This window comes from Felis catus, chromosome A1 (assembly GCF_018350175.1).
Source record: "Felis catus isolate Fca126 chromosome A1, F.catus_Fca126_mat1.0, whole genome shotgun sequence".
NCBI lineage: Eukaryota > Metazoa > Chordata > Mammalia > Carnivora > Felidae > Felis > Felis catus.
The window spans coordinates 237660293-237680704 of NC_058368.1; the positions used below are offsets into that span (position 1 = coordinate 237660293).

The 20412-nt window shown below is 55.2% G+C and overlaps 2 long non-coding RNA genes across 8 annotated transcripts in view; one reads left to right on the plus strand and one right to left on the minus strand.

The window, feature by feature from the left end:
* Window positions 1-3153: 3153 nt before the first annotated feature.
* On the minus strand, window positions 3154-5520 carry LOC109492369. The gene is made up of 2 exons (XR_002146211.3): window positions 5032-5520; window positions 3154-4528 (listed from the first exon to the last, which is right to left on the minus strand). It is a non-coding gene; the product is annotated as an uncharacterized LOC109492369 (long non-coding RNA).
* Window positions 5521-5627: 107 nt separating this feature from the next.
* LOC109492370 overlaps window positions 5628-20412 on the plus strand; it is a 33147-nt gene continuing 18362 nt past the window's right edge. For 2 of the 7 annotated variants that reach the window (XR_006586576.1, XR_006586571.1), the window contains exons 1-4: window positions 5628-7844; window positions 7975-8615; window positions 11191-11380; window positions 17092-17323. This is a non-coding gene — a long non-coding RNA (uncharacterized LOC109492370). Of the gene's footprint in view, window positions 7845-7974; window positions 8616-11190; window positions 11381-17061; window positions 17324-20412 lie in introns of all 7 variants that reach the window. The other 5 variants (XR_006586574.1, XR_006586573.1, XR_006586583.1 and 2 more) reach the window with 5 other exon arrangements.

The following is a 20412-nucleotide window of genomic DNA, read 5'->3' on the forward strand; positions in this document are numbered from 1 at the left end:
TGAAGTCCCCTGTGTGGGAATTAGGGGTGTGTGTGTGTGTGTGTGTGTGTGTGTGTGTGTGTGTGAGCACATATGCACATGTGTGTGAGAGTGTCGGTGTGCGTCCACATGTGCGTGTGTGTGTGTGTGTGTGTGTGTGTGTGTAAGAACAGGGCTTGAGGCAGGTAGGGGGCCCTCGTCACAATCATGAAGGGGGCACAGCGCACGCAGAGAGGCTGACGTTGGTACCACGAATGCTTCTGTCACTCACTAAACCCACTGGGTCTAGACTCCTCAGTGCACACGTCCCCAAAACAGTATGGCGGGAGGACCCTCTCTGCCCACTTGTAGGAAGATTCCTTTCTCCTTTCCATCCCTCCCCACCTGCTCACCACTAGGAGAGCCACCCTGTCCCTGTCTTTCCTGTGCCTCCTCAGTGGCCTTCCGGGCATTTCTGCCCTTTGGGGGCAAATTTCTAGGGACCACATGATCCCTGCACAGTGGGATGAAGAAATGAAGAAATGAAGACATTCAGTGGGTTCCCAGAAGTCCAACCCCAGCCTTGCGAGCCCAAAGCCTGAGGGCATCCAGCTTTGAGGGCACGTAGGCTTTGGTCCGTCCTGGGCGGTGGTGAATGCTTCAACAAGATAGTATCATGTTCGCCCCAGAAGGGACAGCTGGCACTGGGCACCTGAGCACATCAGGGATTTCCGCCTCGATCTCAGGATATGTGTGTCCCCTGGTGGGCAAGATTCTCAACGCCCCCCTGCGACCCCTGCCCCTCCGTTTTGAGTACGTGTGGAACCTGCAGATGGGACAGAATGGTCTCACGATGATACTACATTGTAAGGCAAAGGGACAACATCCTGGTGGGTCTGACCTGATCAGGTGAGCTGTCTGAAAGCAGAGTTTTCTCCGGGCAATGACAGAAAAGGAAGTCTAAGTAAGAGACGTGCCCCAAACGGCCTGGAGGAAAGTGAGCATCCGTGCTATGGACCACCTGCAGGTGCCACGCAGAGGGGACACGAGGGGGCTCCCAGGACCTCAGTGTGGCCCCAGATGATCACCAGCTACAACTGCAAGGAAACGAATCTTCCCAATGAAACGAGGTTGAACGAAGTCCCAGGCGCCGGCTGAGAACGGCAGCTTGGGAAGAGACACCGAGACTCAAGCCCACTGAGAACCCGAGTGGGGGTCGAGCCACATGGCTTCTGGACTTCAGGCCTCCAGAAACGGCCAGATGATAAATCAGTGCTGTTTTCGCCTCCTGAATGTGTGATCGTGTGTTACCCAGCAGTGCGTAACTAGCTCCCGTCTAAAGCTCTGGTTGTGGCCGGCACGCTGGAGATACCCCGACCAACCCGAGCTCGGATATTTTGCAAGCAAGACACGGTAAGTCTGTCTGGGGCTGTGTACCTTGAAGGTTGTCTTCAAACTCCCGTTTGCAAGTCTTGTGCAACAATCCTGAAACTCTGTCCCTGGCAGAATGAGTTTTCTGTTTGTTTTGGGAGGAGAGCCGAATAATCTGGAAGGCTCAGCATCGTGTTGCATCGTGTTGACATTTTTTCTAGTGACTCATTTCAAATTAAATGGAAATCCTGAAAGGATTAATGAGTTCATACGGATTTCGTGTTTGGAGACGGCCGGTAAGTAGGAGCAAAGAGGACAAAGATGGGAGTTATCCCGGGATCGCACAGGAGGCTAACAACTGCGCGTCGTTTTGCGCTTGAAACACGAGACTTGCTGAGACAATTACAGCGGAAGCATCGAAAGGCCTCTCCGGCTGTAATGGGTGAGCCTGAGGAAAGCGGGGCTAATGCGTCGCGGCCCGCAGGTCCCCGCGACGTTCCCTGTGGCAGCACTTGGCGTCTTCCACTCGCCGCTATTTTGCAAGAAGTCGTGAATGTGTCTATGGAGAGAAAGCGATCCCTCTGGTTTTTACGTATCACGTCTCTTGCAAGGGACTTCCTCCCGTCGCTTGCCACAATGAAATACGAACGGCTCATCTGGGAGCGTGTTACGCGACGACTCGGCTTTTGGAAGTGTCCTTCCTAGTTGACATTTGACTCTCAGTCCCCCGGACATCAGCGCCGCCCCGAGGCTCCCGCGAGCGCCCCCGGCAGGTGCAGAGCAGGAGGGGAGGGCGCCTACATCGGAGAGCCCACCGCGTCTCCGCGGGGCTGCTCAGATGGGCCTGCCAGAGGAAAACGGACGCGCCGTGTGGTCCGAAGGGGACAGCGGAGGCCCGGACGCGGTCGCTCGCTTGGGTGAGAAAAGGAAACTCCGGCCTCCCTAATTAGATGGTGATTGGAAGGGAACCGGCGCTTGAGCGAAGCTCGGCGTCAGTGTCCGTCCCCAGCCCGTGGGGAAGGTCTGCTCGCTGGTCTGCCACGTGGGTGGGGGTGACGCCAAGGCCGTAATGCGCTTAATCGGGTCCCCGTGACTTGCTGCTGGCAACACGCTCATTTCCTCTCGTGAGCTCATTGTCCTCCGGAGGCTTAGCTAAGCGTTTTAGTCAGCAGTTTTGGGGGCGGGGGGGTGCTGCACAGGAAGATTTCAACGCGTTCAACTTCTACACGCTTCCTGTGCCTGTCTGTCTTCGAAAGACACGTTCTGCCCGGGATCGAGGGTCTGCCACGCACTCTCTTCCTTGGCCAGGCACTTCTGAGCAAGCCACGCCTTTCCCAATTTCCATTCTAGTAACGTCCGCTCCCTCCCTCCATCTCCGATGAGGGCTTCCACACCAGACATGGTTTCCAGTTCTTCCTGTTTATTAATTAGACTTCAATTTGTTCTCGGTGCCAATTTCCAAACCTCCCACGTTCTTTCCTCACCTTTTTCTCTTTCCATCAATCAGGTTTTCCCCAGATGTAATTAAACGCTTATAAAATGTGCAGAACATTGTGTGATGTGCTAAGAGGCCCAAGTGAAGGGAGGGAGCACTCCTATCAAATTAGGATATGGGGCACACCCACGAGCCCAACAGGGCTTTTGTAAACGGCTCGTCGACAGGAGAAAGGAACACGGCGCATCTGACTGCGACCTCAGTAAATTATCAACCACATGACACAGGAAATCTACAAACACTGACTTTCCAAGAGATATTTCCAGAAGTCTGAGAATCTCCCAAACACAATAGAGGAAGGTGGTAAGCAGAAATCGCTCCCATCAAGCCGCGGGGCAAACTCAGAAGACTGATCTCGTCTTTTAATCGGTTGATGTAAGCCAATTTATGAAGAAAGGATTTCACAACCTCTGCCACTAAAGAGGCCGTGAGCCAACTGGCTGGTGTTGGAGGGGAGGGAAGCCGTGCCCGGGAGATGGGTCTGGGCACATCCTGACCGCCTAGGACTCATGCCCTGCACCCCAGAGACCGTTGGGCAACGGAGATCGGAGGTACGCTGCCTCCCCAGGGTCACCCGGAAATGTGCCGACCAGCTCCGCGGGGAAGCACAGATCATTACAGCCTTTTGTTTTCTTAGCTGCCAACGGGACTCCTCTTCTGTAAATAGCCGTGCCTGCTCCGAACTCTTAGTTTGAGGAGAGCACAGGCCCAGGTCGGCCATGGAGGCAACTCCTTCACCCATTGTGAGCTAGAATTCTGTAATTGGTGAATTCTGAGCACGAACGCGTGCCAATCTCAACAACTTATTCAAAATTTGGCGGGGGGGGGGGGAGTGGAAATAATCCATGCATGAATTGCGATAAATCTAGGAATTAAAGTATCAAACCACAGTTTGAGACGCCACAGAGACTGAAAAGCGGCCTTACGATGTCACATTCGTGGAGACATCATTTGCTTATAATTACAACATCCTGTGTAGTAGAAACGCTTCCTTTTTCTGCCTTTATTCCTCTTTTTTAAAGACTCCTCCTCAGGCCCCTCACGTGCGCACCTGTGCTTGTGCACGCAGACACGCGGGCCTGCCTCCTCCAGCACCTGACTTTGACCCGCCCCCGTCCACCTGGGCACCTCGGGCGCCACCCGTGGGGACCGTGCACCCCTGAGTCCGGCACAGCTGCCTGGTCCTGAGATGTCACGTGACCCCGGCCGGACCACGGAGAGCCTTCCTGGGAGCTTGACGTCGGGAATCAGCCGCGGACTCAGCAGCTGTGGGTGACACCCATTCTCTCCCAGGTGTCCTGGAAATCACGAATGGGGACTTTGCATGAGAGATTGTGACACACCCTTAGCTGCAGCGAGGTCAGGGGTGGAGGAGACACTGAGGGCCCCCCAGGGCCCCCCCCCCCGGCCCCGGCCGCAGTTTGGCCCTGTTCCAGATGTCAAAGGACACACAAATCTCCTCCCACAAATCCTTCTTTAACTCGGTCAGATTTCTCTCCCTTCTGTGCAGTGGGATCCTCACTAGAACCACAAAAGGAGATCCACCAGCGTGGTCAGTGAATATTTCCACCTAACGGGATCGGGGTGGCTTCTATTTCTGCTTCGTCCCCTCGCAGGAAGGCCTTCTTGAAGTTTTAATTTGCCGCATTCTTCCAGTTTCAGGAGACTTCGAGAAGAATAAAATCAGAAGAACGAACGTCGTTTCTAAGGAAAAATAAAAGAGAGAGAGGAGCAGAGATTCCAAAGCTGTTGGGAAAATTAGCTGTGTAGTTTATATCTTATAACATTCATTATTTTTATCATAATTATTTTCCTTCAAGTCACCAGACAAAACAATTAGTGTTACACGGGACAGATAGCATTTACCTGGGAATATATAATTGAACAATTGCTTAGCATGTTTTCAAGCTTGAGGAGCCGTCTATGCTTAACAGGGGTTGTTACCTAATGAGACATTTACGGATAGAAGCAAGAAGCTGATGCTGTACGACCAAGCAACTTGAAAGAACATTCTGGAAAGTCTGTTGCTGAAAGAACAGTCCTGCAGCCAAACCTACTTCCGCTTCTTTTAGCGCTTGTGTACGTTTTCCAGGAGTCGGCTTGGCCCCAGGACGCAGCGGCCGCCTCCTCCGGGGAGCTCTCCAGGAGAGGCTGGTCTCCACGGAAGGACACAGTTGCCGTGTGAACTCGAAACGCAACCGGCTTACCTTCTCTTTGTCAGGTGTGTGTGCGTGTGGGGGAAGCGCGGTGCTCTGTGGATTCAGAGGTAAGAGTGCCATCTACTGAATTAAAGACTTCATTTCCGGCAGCCCCGGAGCCAATCCCGAGAGCCTGCTCCCCGGGAGCCCCAGCTGGGAGGACGCAGGGGTGTGTGGCCGAGGGCGGAGGACAGATGCAGGGCAGCCCGAGGCGAGGGCGAAGGCCAGCCACACGGCGCTTGCAGCAGGAAGGAGCGCTCTCGAGCACAGAGTGCCGATTGCCGGTTCCAAAGACGACTTCTGCGGCTGATCTGAGAAGATGTACAGACCCAGAGTCGCCGAGGGTCCCCTGGGAGAGGCCTGTGTGCAGCGGGGCGTGGGGAGCGCTTTTATGGGCTCGTGTGTCCAGGACAGGACGGGCGTGGAGGGACGCACATGGTTCAGAAGGGAGGGGGACGTCTTCGCAGCACTCGGGCCACGGGTCCGGCCGGGTGGTGCTCGCCTGGGACCGGGCAGGACCACACCCACGACGGGGGTTCCGGCTCCGCCCAGGGCGAGTGTGCGGCTGTGGGGCGGGGGGGGGGGGGCGGGGTAACCACCTTCCCTCACTGTCGCCGTGAGCTTGTGTCACCGGTGATGAGAGCGTGCCGTTCACCTGGCCCACATCACGATGGCGGGGCTGAATTTGCTAAAGTTTCAAAGAGCCTTGAAGACGCTGAGTGTTGCTATCGTAACTGCTACACAAAGTTCCCGGAGGAGCATCAGCGAAGCCTCGACTCGGTTTCTTTCACTTTCATTTCTGTTGTGGAAGACTCACCTTCCTACTCGTGTCCGTACAGCTACCTAAAACTTTAACCAGAAGGGCCCCGGGCGCACACCACGGGCCGAGGCCCGTGTGGCACTCTTGCGGGACTTCGGACTGCTGTCCGCTGTATGTCCACACCCGGAGGGGCCTGGAGGGTCGCAGAGGGAACACAACCACCTGTTCTAAACTGCTTTGGTTTTCCGGGGAGTTAGGGTTGAGTTAATAGGATAGAGAAAGTTGGACCGAAATTGGACATGTGATAGTGGAGGGATAGCCCAAAATCCCAAGCGGAAAACCCCTGCTCTGGAATCTGTTCAGAAGACTTGGAGGCCCAGTGCTCACCTGTCCTGGGGAGGGCGACTGCACAGAGACTCCCCTGCTCACGGTTTGCGGTGTTTCCTTCCCTGGTAAAGCCCTAGGAGGGAGGCGTTCCCTCCTGCTTCCCTCGGTCGTTAGCGGCTGGATGAACACCGATCAAGGTGCTGAGGGTGTCTGCAGCCCCCCTCCCCCCAGTACAAGGGTCCCCGGGGGTCGTGGGGGACAGAACTTCCCTGCTGTATGGCCATCAAGTCACTTATAAGCACCTCCTAATTCCAGAGGCGGCTCCCTTGTTCATTCATACACTCACTCACTCAACATGTGATTGGTGAGTTGCCAGTCAGCCAGTGGGTAGTCCCCAGACCATGTGAGGAGCCCTGGTCCTACCAGAGCTGGCATTACGGCTGAGACACAGACCCTTTAGGACTGGTAAGAAATTAATGTCATTAATTAATGACAAGTACAGCAACTTTCCATAAAAGAGAAGGATGGGGTATTTTGAAAGCATAAACCAGGGTAACATGGCCTAGCGTGGGGTTGGGAAATCTTCCTGGAGGCAAGCCGAACGTTATGGGGAAGGATATGTGGTTCCAGGCAGAGGGGGCAGTTTGTGCAAAGGCCCTGAGGTCATAAGGAAAACATGTGCTCCAGAACCCACAGAGCTGCGAGTGAACCCGCCCAGACAGAAGGCATGAGGCGAGGCTGGGGTGGAGCCAGGGGCAGGTAAGTAAGAGCCCTACCGTTCAGGGTAAAGATTGTTCATCCAACCAGCAAAGCTGTCAGGACGAGCTTTTAAAGCGGAGTCACGGGGTCAAACGCGTGTCCGGAGGGCCGCAGACACAGCGTAAGAGGAGTAAGGACACTGCAGAAGGGGCTTGGTGTATTGCGGCTGCACAGGAGAACTGGGGCACCTTACACGGGTGAACTGGCCGGGGCTGTTCCATGCCTGGAAGAGGACTGCGCTCGGGAGGGGACGCAGGAGGCGCGGGGGCGGGAGGCTTGTCCCCCTGCAGCTCTGTCCGAAAGTCGCGTTTCTTCCCCAGGGACACAGGCAGCCCTGGCCTCGTGCGCAGCCGGGCGACACCCAGGTCCCTGCGGGGAGTGAGTGTGCAAACTTGTCGTCCTCCACTGCCCTCCCACGCACGAGTTTGTTTGGGATCGAAGCAGCTCATCTCCCTGGGGTCAGAAAAGACCCCGTGCCCGACACTACGTCCCCCGCACCCAGGCTGCTGTGCCGGGCCCCCCTGCCTCCCTTCCCTCGGCTGCCTGGGGTGCCCCAAGACGCGGGGCCGCCACAGTGGGCCGCCTCCAGTCTCTGGGGGAGCGCGTGCGCGTGCACCGGGCCTGGGAGCGTGCGCGAGCGCGTGTGGGAGCGTGCGTGCACGTGCATGGGAGCGTGGGCGTGTTGTGCGTGCACGCCCGTGGACGTGGGGGTCTCCAGCCTGCAGCTCTGCGGGGGCTCCCTGCTCACTGCACCGGCTGGTGGCGCCGGGGCTCGGGGACCGACCCCTGCGCTTGCTCGCACCCCTGCCCCGCGGAGCCTGGGCCGCGACTAGATTCCTCTAGACTCGTTGCCGGGTCAGAGACGGGCTCTTTGACTTTGGTACTTTGTTTACGGGATGTTTGTCCACCCGGAAGACTTTGGGTTGTTCCCGGTTCCAGCATCAGATGCGGCCATCTTTTCGCCTGAACTTCTGGGGTGCGTATCTCGCCAAGAAACCCTCATTCAGACTTACTAAAATAAGCTTTACGTTTTCTCCATCTAATTCCGTGTGTCTTTGCGGTACGTGTAGAGTTTAATCGAGGTGTGATGTTGCTTTTATTTTCAGAGGGAGGCGGCGTAAGAGCTCCCCGCTTCCGCTGGTGACCGTAACCCGCCTTTGTTTGCTGGTGTTTGGGCCGATTTACACGCTCTTGGACTCAGCAAACACTTAGGGACCACAGCCAGGCCCTGCAGCTGGGGACCTGGTGGCGGAGTCCCTGCCCTCCAGGAGCCTGAGGTCTGTTCCGAGGACAAAAGGACAAAATGAAGATGTCATCAGACGGGTGGAGACCCGTGCTAAGAGCCAAGGGAAACCCCGTATCACAGAGAAGGGAGCGGGTGCTTTGACGTCTCAGCGGGGCGTCGAGCTGGCACTGGGGTTAGCGACCGCTGACCGCCGAGCACCCCTCCTCCCTGTGCAGCCCCCCACTCCTTCCCGGTCCCTTTGTCCCGAAGCTGACGTGCCTCTGCAGGGCCCCACCACGTCTGTGCTCCTCGGGGCCAGGGGTCCAGCTCTGGGGAACCTCCTCCTTGCCGCTTTGTGCTGGGAGTTTACTCGTGTCCCCTGGTTTCCCAAGCGGGGTGTGTGTGTGATTCAGTGCTTTCCAGCAGGATTACTTCCGTCCCCATCCCCTCTACCCCACGGGCCTGCATGTTCCTGAGGACGGGGATGCAGCCAGGCAAGGTGGATTTTCGGCATCACAGAGGGTAGGTCGGAAGTTTAACTCCCCTCCCCTCCCCCTGCAAAGTGTGTGTCTCCCGGAGGAAAGGCAGCTGGATGTGAGGAGGGAGTTAAACGGTGACTTCAGAACCCATATGCTTTTTAAGGCTTTATTTGTATGCATCTGTCTGTCCGTCCATCCCTCCCTCCCTCCATCCAGCCAACAAGCGAGCACATCAGCCACGGTGAGCTCAACCTAATGGGCCAGCCGGAGATGCAAATTGCAGCTACTGCAAGGCCGTGAAGTGCTCCACTGAGGTGTCCACAGGCGTGCGGAACCCCTGGAGGGCCTCTCAGAACAGACCAGGGTTTGGAGAAGCTTCCGGAAGCTTCCAGGAGCACTCAGGGCTGGCTGGGGTCTCTGCTCTTTGGGTGTCTGGCATTTGAGTGACCAGAGTTCCCGTACGAGCACATCCTGTGACATCGCTGGTTCCCCGGTGCCCCGGCCACCGTCCGAGGCTCGGCGCTGGGCTGGTGCAGATGTCCGGGGCCTGGCCGGTCCTGCCCGTGGATGGAGGCCGCCACCACCTGTGCTCCGGCCGGGTCAGGGCCCAAGTTCTCTGTAAGCTGGATGGTGGCAGAGGCCTCGTCGTAAAGCCACGAGTGGGTTTTGCTTTGCTTTTTTTTTTTTTAATTTTTTTTTAATGTTTATTTATTTTTGAGACAGAGAGAGACAGAGCATGAACAGGGGAGGGGCAGAGAGAGAGGGAGACACAGAATCGGAAGCAGGCTCCAGGCTCTGAGCCATCAGCCCAGAGCCCGACGCGGGGCTCGAACCCACGGACCGCGAGATCGTGACCTGAGCTGAAGTCGGACGCCTAACCGACTGAACCACCCAGGCACCCCTTGCTTTTCTTGTTTCTTGTGCGAGGGGGAAGCTTTGCCCTCCTTCCGTCTCCCCAGCCCCCTTGGGAGGTGTCTCGAAGGCCCCTGTGGCTGTTTGAGTACAAGGGAGACAACGGCAGGGAAAGAAGACCAGGCCTTCCCTCCCCTGTTGCAGGTCCCGCGCCTCACCCCTCCCTCGCCATCCCGGCACGCTCCCGGTGGGGGGAGCAGACGACCCCGGGTGCCCGCTAGGACCTTGGCTGTGTCTCTCCACTCGCCCCAGGACGCCCTGGTCAGGATTTGGGGGTGGTGCTGACAGAGCACGCTCACCGGAGCCAGGGGAGCCTGGCGATTGGATGAGACCCGTGAGGCTGCAGATGTCGCAGCGGCGTGGCCTGTGGCCTGCCCGGTGCACCAGCCCCTCGGGTCCCGGCTCTCCGGGGCCCGTGAAAGGCCAGCGGCCACACCCGGCTCCCCGGCCCCACCCGTGCGTCCTCAGCCTCTGCGAGGCTCTCGCTGCCCTCGGCGACGCATGGGGCGTTTGGTCTCCCACCTGGGGCAGGTCCACAGCCCTGCCGGGGCGCGTGGCCCGGGAATGGCTCCGGGAGAAGGAACTACGCGTCCAGAGCTTCCCCGTCAGCACAGGATCCCCGAGTCAGGGCGCCTGACTTAAAGCACGGGCAGAGAAATTGTAGAACTGTAAATGTGAGTTTTCACATGTCTTAGAAGCTTTTTAATGTTTATTTATTTTTGAGAGAGAGAGCACAAGCAGGGGAGGGGCAGAGAGAGAGGGAAACCCAGAATCCGAAGCAGGCTCCAGGCTCCGAGCTGTCGGCACAGAGCCTGATGTGGGGCTCGAACTCGGACCGTGAGATCATGACCGGAGCCGAAGTCGGACGCTCGACCGACGGAGCCCCCCAGGCGCCCCTTCCCTCCGTGTCTTAAACATTCGAGGAGAGTTGACAAGATATGGCCTGCAGCCAAGAGAGTCCTTTCTGTGAGAGCTGGGCCTCCAGGCGCGCAGACACGGGGCCCAGGCCCAGGGGCGGGGGCACCGAGGCAGAGGGGAGGCCCCTGCTGAGTGGCTCTGGACCGCGCATGCTGGCGTGCGGCGGCCACGGGGGAGAACACAGAAGTCAGATTCTGCAACGTCAGATTCCCAGGCATGGCCAGGGCCCCTCCGCGAAAGGCAGCCTCCTCTGCGGGCCGTAGGCTGAGGCCACCATCACTGGAGTGACTTTGGGGCATCGGGACCCGGTTCACGGCCCAGCTGCTGCAGCTGCGCCCGCCCCTTCGTGCCACTTTTGGGGGTTGCCCGAGTGGATCCTGTGGCTCGGTGTTGGAACGTGTCAGCCCGACAGGGGGATGGCGGTCCTCAGACCTCAGCCGCCGGCCGGTGAATTTCCAGGCCTGGCCGGTTCCCCCGTCAGCCGGAGGGTCCGGGGCTGCGGTGCGCCCGTGCTGGGTGGCGCATCTGTGCACGCCGGCCGCCTCGGGAAACGCTCCCGGCTGATTGGATTACACACAGGACTGTCGGCTCACGGTTCTGGAAGCCGGAAGTCTAAAACCAGGTGTGGGCAGGGCTGGTCCCGGTGAGGCGTCCCTCCTTGGCGTGGAGGCACCCCTTTCTCCCCGTGCCGTCACATGGGCGTCCCTATCTGTCTCACCTCCTCTTCTTGTGAGGACAGGAGCCCTGCGGGATTACGGCCGATCCCAACGAGTTCACTTCTTTAACAGGTCCTGTGTCCAAACACCATCACATTCGGAGTCCTGGGGGGCTTCGACATAGGAATTTGGGGGACACAGCTGAGCCCACAGCCCCCGGGAGGCCGCCATGGAGGAGAGGGCAGCAAAGTGACGTGAGACAAGCTGTAATTTTATCATCCGTTAGCAGCAGTATGTGACAGATCCTAAGTCACTCCTCCAGGTAAGGCATCTGAATAAGAAATACAGATAATTTTTTGCATCACCAAACTCTCATTACATTTTCTTTCATGTTTTATTGCGAAGTTCTTTTTTGCACGGTGATATTCTGATTTAAGGACAGTGAGCGATGTTGCAGCCAAGGAGCTATCCAAACTGTGATAAACAGGGGGGCTAATAGTTTCCTTCCCAAATTATTTAGGTGATAACTGATGTGTGCCTTTTATAGGTCACTGAATCTTCCCCCACGTGAAGGCTCGCGAGGAAATAGGGTTTTGAAGTATTTGAAATGGTCAAACTTTCATCCTTGGTAAAATATGAGGGTCATTTCAAACTTTCCAGAAGCAAATACGTGCTCTTGTCTTTGATTCAGTGGCTCAGTAGCCTATAAAAATATGCAAATCAGTTATGAGCCAAATAATTTGGTAAGTACATTATTAACTAATAAAACATCTTTCCTCCTGATAATCTACCTACTGTCTGGAACAACTTATCACCGAGAAGCAAAATAAATGCTCAGTGTTGCAAAAAGAGATAAAAATCGTGGAGACATGTACACAAAACTATCTAGGAAAATGTCGGCTGTGTGGAAGATTAAGTAGAATGAAACGCAAATATTGGAAAGAGCATACGTCCGCGTATAACAAGTCTCTGCAGCCGACCGGCTTCTCTGCTGACGTTCTTTGGGGAGTTGGCTGGTGAGCGTAATTAGCTCATCTTTAGAAACTTGTCGCCAGTCAGCTTGCAAACAAAAATGTACATCCTGCTGGTGGAGAGTTACCTCGTTTCGGGGGAGGGAAGTCCGAACACTGAACATTCTCGGAGTCTCCTTTTCTCCTGAAATGTGGAGAATGTGCGGCCACGAACATGCGGACAGCTAGCTGCCGCGTGGGCCTGGGCCTCAGGGCTGGGCGGGAAGGGTCTTCCTGCAGGGTCGGGGTGGGCCCTTTCCTAAGCTCCGGGGCAGCTGGGCTCTGAGGGGAGCCCCCCACCCAGGAAAAGGGCAGAGGCAGGAGGCAGAGGGTCTCTGCTCAGCGGTCCTGTCTCGGTTTGCACTTACAGAGATTCCCAGGTGGGATTTGCACCAACAAGTGACTTAACTTCTCTTAGAGGGAAACAAGAGAGTCACATTAAAGATGCTTGGGGCATTTTGATGTGACATACGACGTGTCCTGTTTTCTATATACAACATTCATTACCGTTAAATGTTGCTGATTGCTAATTGATTTTCCCCCTAAATTATTATTTCTGAAGGGGGAGGAAGTCCCCAGAGCTCCCATCCCCACAGGATTTCCCCCACCGGTCGCCGCGGCCATACTGTCCTGGAACCACCTCAACAGCATCCGTCCAGCCCCGCAGCCCCGCAGTGTCTCTAATCCCTCCCCCAGCTGGCGGCTAGAGTGAGTTTTTAAAGTCGTATTTCTAGAGATACGGTGTGCGTACGATGAAACCCACCTCTCCTAAGTGCACAGTCTGACGAGTTTTGACAAATGCATGCGGCCATGTAACAACCAACACAAGAAAGACTGAGGCCGTTTCCACCAGCCCCCCCCCGCCTCCTGCCCCTTTACCGTCAATCCTCTCCCCTGCCCCCTGACAGCCACTGACCTATTTCTGTCGCTCGACGTTTGCCTTTTCTGGAATTCTGCATACGGCTTGCGGTGTTCTCGTGCCTGACTTCCTTGTACGGAGCACATGCCGCTGAGACTCACCCATGTGGTGGAGTGTGTCAGGACTTTATTCCTTTGTATCACCGAGCGGTATTCCATTGTGTAAATTTGTCACGATTTGTTTCTCCATTCACCGGATGATGGACATTTGGGCTGTTTCCAGTGTTTAGCTATTAGGCATAAAGCTGCTGTAAATACCCGTGTTCAGGTCTTTGTGTGGACATGTTTTCATTTCCCTTAGGTGACGACTCAGGAGGGAGGCTCCTGACTCATAGGGTACCAGACTGTCTTCCCAAGTCGCTGTGGCCGTTGCCTTCCCCCCAACAAGGAGTGGAGGCCCTGACGGCTTCCCGGTGTCACCAGCATCTGGCATGATTAGACTTTTACCTTCCTGGACGTCCCAGAAGCGATCTTTGTTTCCACTTCCCCGATGAGTGACGAGCGGAGCTTCCCCGCGTTAACCACACGCGCAGCTCTCGTGTTCTTTCCGTTGTAGGTTCTCAGTTTTTTGTTACGGAATTACCATATTAGGTATAAGAATTCTTTATATTTTTGAGGGGGGCACAATCTTTAAATGCTTTGTAGATATTGTCTCCCACCCCGAGGTTGTTTTTTTTTTTTTTTCTTTTCATTTTTTCTAGAAGTATCTTTGGAAGGACAAATTCTTTACCTTTTAATGAAGTCCACTTGATGTGATGGCGTTTCATCAGGCTTTGGACACCCTCTCGAAGCATCCTGAGTAGCTCAGGGTCGTAAAGATTTGGACCTAAAATACACTAGAGAAGATGTGTGGTTTTAGCCGTTAACGTCTAGGTCTGTGTTCTGAGTTTATTTTCGTGGATCGCGTGAAGCAAGGATTCAGTTCCATTTTGTTTTGTGTTTGTACACGAACATCTGACTGTTCTGTCAGCATTCGTTGAAAAGAATACCCTTCCTGCATTGAATTGCCTTGGTGTCTTTGTTGAAAACCAGTTGGCTGTGTATGTGTCGAGCCCACCTCTGGATTCCTGGATAGAGTCCATTGGTTTTCATGCCAACACCACACTTTCTTGATCACTGTAACTTCGTAGAAATCTCGAATAAAGTAGAGGTCCTGTATTTCTGTTCTTTCTCAGAACTGAGTTAGATGTTGTGAGTCCATCCCATTTCCACACGAGGTGTTTGATCATTTTGTGAGGTTTACTCTCAAGTATTTCTTGGACGTCATGCTATTGCAAACAGTACTTTTTGTGTGTCAGATGTCTAATTAATTGTAGCTTGCATATAAAAACACAATAGATTTTTATACACTGCCTCTGCCTGGTGACCTTTGTGTCGGTTGTGTGTTTGTTCATCGCACGTGAATGTTTCTAGCAGCTTCATTCATTATTGCCAAAAACTCAGAAGCAACCGCGTTGACCTTTAGTAGGTGAGTAGAGGAGGGAAAGGTGGCATGTGTATACAGGCGACCGTCATTTACTGCGATAACATAGATGTGGGCATGTACACTCACATGTAACTATATTATGACAACAATAAACAGAAATGGGCTATCAAGGCAGTGAAGGAAGCCAGCCTGGAAAGGCTCTGTACTGTACGATTCCAACTCTGTGACATTCTGGAAAAGACACAACTAAGGGAAGATCAGTGGTGGTTCAGGGTTTGCAGGGAGGAAGTGAAGAACCGGTGGGGCGCAGAGCATTTTTAGGGTGACAAGACTATTCCGTGTGAGCCGTCACGGTGGATCCGCGTCATTACGCATTCGTCCGCATGCGCAGAATCTGCAACACCCTCAGTGAACTCTGTGGACTTTTAGTTAATAATAATCTATCACTGTCTGTTCGTCAGTTGTGACGAACGTACCACACCCGGGCGAGAGACTCAGAAAATGTGCGCATGGGGGAGATGGGACACGGCAACTGTGTGCTTTCTATACAATTATTCTGCAAACTTAAAACTGCTCTAAAATTAAATTAATTAAAGTAAAAATTATGCGTTCTTGCGGTTATTGGCTTTGAGGGCCATTACATTAATTCCCCTAACCAACCAGGATGAAACCTCCAAGCTTCCCTCCCTGGCTTTAACGTTATGACATCTGCTGACATCTAGTACTCACTCAGCAACCACTTACGGAGAGCCGGATGCCGGAGATGCCTCAGGATACAGGGGGACAAGGTGCCTGTCCCCGTGGAGGACACTTTGAGGGAAGACAGATACGTAGGCCCGACATTAGAATGATGTCAGACAGCGGTAATCAGGGAGAAGGAAGTTGAAAATAAAAGCGTGGTAGTGTAGTAGAGTGATGGGGTGGGGAGGGGGTCCGGGGCCTCTCTGGGAAGCCGGTTTTTGAACTGAGCCACGAAGGTGGACAAGGAAGCTGTGTGGGGAAAGGCACCAGGCAGGGCAGACAGCAAACGTATGGCCCTCGTGAGCGAGGCTTTAAAACGACGGCCAGTGTGGCAGGGCCGGGGCCACAGGTAGGGAGGGGCAGGAGGTGGAGATGGACGGGCCGGCACCAGGTCCCAGAAACGCTCCCTTCTTTTTGTTCAGGGAAGCTTCTAGAAGATAAGTCTTAGTAGCTCATTTTGTGGATTGGTTCACATTTTCTCCATATGTGACCAAGTCGTCTAGAAGACATTTTTCTTTTTTTCCAATCTGTATGTTTTTCACCCTTCCTTTTAAAAATTTTTTTTAATTTGTATTTATTTCTGAGACAGAGAGAGACAGAGGCACAAGTGGGGAGGGGCAGAAAGAGAAGGAGACACAGGATCCGAAGCAGGCTCCAGGCTCCAAGCCATCAGCACAGAGCCCGACGCGGGGCTCGAACTCATCAACCGTGAGATCATGACCTGAGCCGAAGTCTGACGCTCAACCGACTGAGCCACCCGGGCGCCCCTTTCCCCCTTTCTATCCCTAGAGTTTTTGCTGATAGTTTTTGTCATAAAGGGGGATCAGACTTTGTCAAGTGCCTTTTCTGCATCCACTGATACGATCATATGATTTTGGTTTTGCTATTTTAATCTGGTATGATTTTGAAATGTGAAACCATTAGCGTTCTTGGGCTGTATCCCACTTGGTCATGAAACAGTATCTTCTCTTATGAATTGCTGGGTTTGATTCACTAACATTTGCATAAGGAATTTGACGGCTAGACTTACAGTCTTTAGTTTTGTGGGAAGGTCCCTGCCTGCTTCTCTTACGAGTCCACTCCCGGCCCTATGAGTATATTCAGGAGTTTCTGTGGGGCCAGAGTCTGACAGCATCCCCGGAGAAACCATCCGAACGGGAGCTCTCTCCGGGGAAGGTCTTAGAGTGGAAGCCACCGTAACAGACACAGGGCCTCTGTCTTCAGTGCAGTCTGGTGGTTTTGGTCACGCGAGGCCTTTGCCGATTTCACCTGAATTGTGGGAGGTGTTGGCACGAAGCTGTTTGCAAACGCCCTCGCTCTCCTTGCAACGTTTGTAGACTCTGCACGCGTGGCCTGTCCCTCAGAGTCCGGGCGCGGGGACGCTGAGTGAAGCCTGGGCCTGTGGCTCTGGTGCAGTGTCCCGGCCTCCCCCTGGAATGCCTCCTGGGGCCACGCTTTCCATTTTCCAGTGTCTGCAGGTCACAAGTAGCTTTTCCTTCGGGAAACTGCCCAGGACCCCCACACTTCCTTCTGGGGCTAGACCTGCGGGTGGAAGTCACAGGTAGAGGGAGGCCTGTAAAGTCTCCCGCTCTGAGCAGTGCTCCCCGAGCGAGCGGTGGAGAGGCACGGAAGAGGCAGACGCTGACTGGGACAGAGGGTACGCCCCGGGACCAGAGTCCAGGGCCCTGACCACCCACACGTGTCTTTCCGCGCTCTGTGCTCGGGCCCTCTGGTCTTGCGTTCACACGGCCTGCTCGCTCTCGGCTGCTCAGAGTGGGGGACGCGGTCCTGGCGGTGACACTGCTCCAAGAGCCCCACCAAACGTCACTGGACAAGGTGGGAAATGTCTCGATGCTAAAAGCAAAACAAAACCAGAAAACCCTTGGTGCCCTGTGGCTTCCTCCCCAGCTCTGAAACAGGTATTTCCGCAATTAACAGAGGAACCATACGGGATCCGGGGGCTCGTATGTAACCTTCTCGCCTTCATCACGGGGGGAGACATAGCCATGATCGCTGGGAGTCTGAATGGCAGATTTCGTGTGGAAAGTTCGCTTTAATGAACGGTAGCAACAGCCTGCAGGGACATTGGCTCCTTGTTGGATCGTCCCGTACTCCAGCCCTTGTCAGACTTCTTCATCTGAATCTCTGTATTTGCTCGGAAACCCACGAGGTGAGTATCACTTTTATCCCCATTGAGCAAACAAAGCAAAACGAAGCCCAGGCCTGGCCCTCGGAGAGGCTGGGGCAGGTGTCACAGTGGGTCGTGGGGGGCTCACCGCGGCGCCCCAGGGCCTTGCCGCGGCACTTAGCATGATCTGTTACTGTCACAACTGCAACCCTTTCGTTAAACGTGCCTGTTTGAAAACGCTTGAAATGTTTGGCTTGTGGTGCTCATGGGGCGGGGAGGTTATTGGGTAGGCTACCACGAGAACTGTCTGGAAAAGGTCCGGAGAGATGGGCTGCTTGCACATGAGCCTGAGCTGTCCTCGCCCAGTGTCCGTTTCTCCTGAGGTCACTTCTTTCCAGACCGGCCGGCCGGGAGAGAACGTGAGGTTCGACGCGGCGAGCGAGGCTGATGGAGAGGCACACGGGTCGTGGTGCCGGGAGAGGGAATCTAAAGCCCGTGTTACAGGCAATTAGGACACCTCTGGATGAAGAACCTCTTGGTAACCTCAGCGCTGCGCCATTCATTTGTCTGGTTCGCTTTCTAAAATAAAGCACCGGTGACCGGGAGTAAATCTCAATGTGCTTTGGCTTCCCGGGGTGTTTTAATTTCCCATGCGTTGCTTTTGACGGTGGGGCTCACGGACTGACACAGGCTCTCCCGTAGCTTTGGATTTTATCACATGCCTGGGAGTGGGAAGGTGAAAATCCCTACACAGAAAAGACAAAACAGAACAGAAGCTCAATAAACAAAAATAACAGCGGAACTCCAACCCCCAGAGATCTGTGTGTGGCCCACAGCTGTGCTGGGCGGTGTCCCTTCTAGTCCCAGTCGTGGGGCCAAGTGTGCAGGTGCGGCCTGCTGGGAGCGAGCTCGGCCCCGTGCGCGAGGAGGCTTCTCTTGTTTCTGTCTGCAGACAGCCATTCTTTACTGCTGTTGGTGCTCTGACCCTGTTTTGCAACCACCCCACGCGCCTGTCCCCCGAAATCCCGGGTCTCTGCGTGATAGAGTGGGGCTGTGGCTCCTGGGGACGTGAGCATCACCCCCAGTACCAAGCCCACACTGAATCCCGAGGGAGTATTCCCCCCGCACCCCCAAGAGCCAGGACGAGCCCTCGCCCCCAAATTTAGCGCCTTTCTGGCTGACTTCCAGATCTGTGTCAGATTGTGACCAGCCTACTTCCCAGAAGTCTGACCCCTGGATATGGCAGGACTTACAGCAGTGACTTAGCACAAAGTGACACAGGGAATGCCTCGTGCGAGCTTGCCAGAGTCAGAGTAGAACCAACACCCCGAACCTTCTAGTGTTTTCCGTCAGTGGTGGTGACAATCCGGGAACGCTGACCAGACACAATACAGACTCAGGCTGGATACTGTCAGATCCAGCTGGGCCCGGGATTGCTGGCGTGCACCCCGCACCCCCAGGTTCCCCCACCTTCTTCCCCCATGGCCCCTCCCAGGTCCCCCTTGCCCACTGGTCTGGCCCGTCATGGCCATGAATGGCAGACCCCTGGGCAGGTGCTGGCAGGATCCTGGGGCGTGGGAGGAAGGAGAGGCCAGGAGATTTCTCCTCCTCTTCTCTGCTATGGCTGATTCTCCCTCCGTCATCACATGCCTGTCCTCTGAGGTCCACGGACTGCAAACGGGCCCCCTTTCTGAGGGCCTGGTCTCCAGATTCATCATCCCCATCAGCCTCGGGCTCTGCTCACATCACCTCCTCTGTTCCTCCCCCAGGCAGAGTAACCAGGTCGCTGCTGCTAAGTTCTTGTGGGCGCCCCAGTCGGGTGGATGTCCCAGTCTGGTGGGCGACCCACCTTTCCCTTCACCTTTGCGGCCACCCTCACCCCACCGGCTGGCCTGGGTTCCGTTGCCTCGACCAGGCTGAGGCTCGTACAAGCCTGTGGACAACCCACCACATTCAGGGTCTATAATTTGGGTCCATGGTGATAAAATATTCACAGGGAGGCTAGCCGGAGCCAGAGGAAGGGCAGGTCGGTTCCATCAGCGGCTCTGAGCCTTTGTTTTCAACGTCTCCGTAGATGGGCATTTTTCGTTCTGCCAGGGGCCCCAAATCTGGTTATTTCACAGGTAACAGAGCCCAGTGGGGCCCGTGCTGAAGGCCGGGCGGGAGGCCTGCGTGTTGGCGGGGTCACCTCTGTGGGCCACCGAGCGCACAGAGGGGACGGCGAGCCCGCGCGCCCACGGCGGGAAGGCCCCCAGGGCTGTGATGTGTGACGTGCGCTGGCTGAACGGGGAGGCCGTTCAGGCCGGACGCCGCACCGCCGAGCTCCGCGGCCAAAGGCCACCCTCGGCTGTGCTCAGACCCACCTGACGTCCCCCCACGGGTGCCGCTGGCAAGGTTGGGCGGGTGCAATTGAAATTTGGACAATCAGGGTATGACACCAGAAACAGAGTTCACCCAGAAGGTTTCCGCTGGAGTCTCGACAACGAGGAAATAGGAACTCAACACTATATGGTGTATCTATTTGATCTTTCAAATCCCCTTTTTGCCTTAGCAGTGAAAATCGTTTTAAAAAATCCAAAGACAAGTATGGAGGAAAGGGATTTCTCTGTGGTGTAAATCATAACCACCAGAAGGCCGTGTCTGGGGGCACAGGAACCGGCCGATGTCTTCTGTGGCACCGGTGTGCCCGTCCTGGAGCAGCAGGAAATGGACGTAAAGGATCAGCAGCGATGCCCTTTGCCGCAGGAGGACAGCCATGGATCTAAACGTACACACGGACATTGAACGCCCCAGGCTCGCGCTGAGAAAGGACTCTCGACGTTTTGAAGCCTGCGGGACGTCGAAATGTTTGAAGCTCAAATTTGAGAGCGGCACATTTTGAGCATCCGTTGAGGGAGGAAGTATGCGGTGACGATGATGCCTTTACTGTACTTGGAGAGCCGTCCGCACGCGTTCGAAGAGGCGCTGGTGTCCCACACGTGCTCCCAGCTGCATGCGCTCTGTCCCCACGGCGTGCTGAATGCTCCCTCGTTTCCTGGGGCCTGCTGTTCTGGTCCTTCTCTCCCCCTGTGGGGCCCCCGGCCCCCACCAGGGCAGCTCACCATCAGGAGCAAGAAGGAAAGAAATGCACC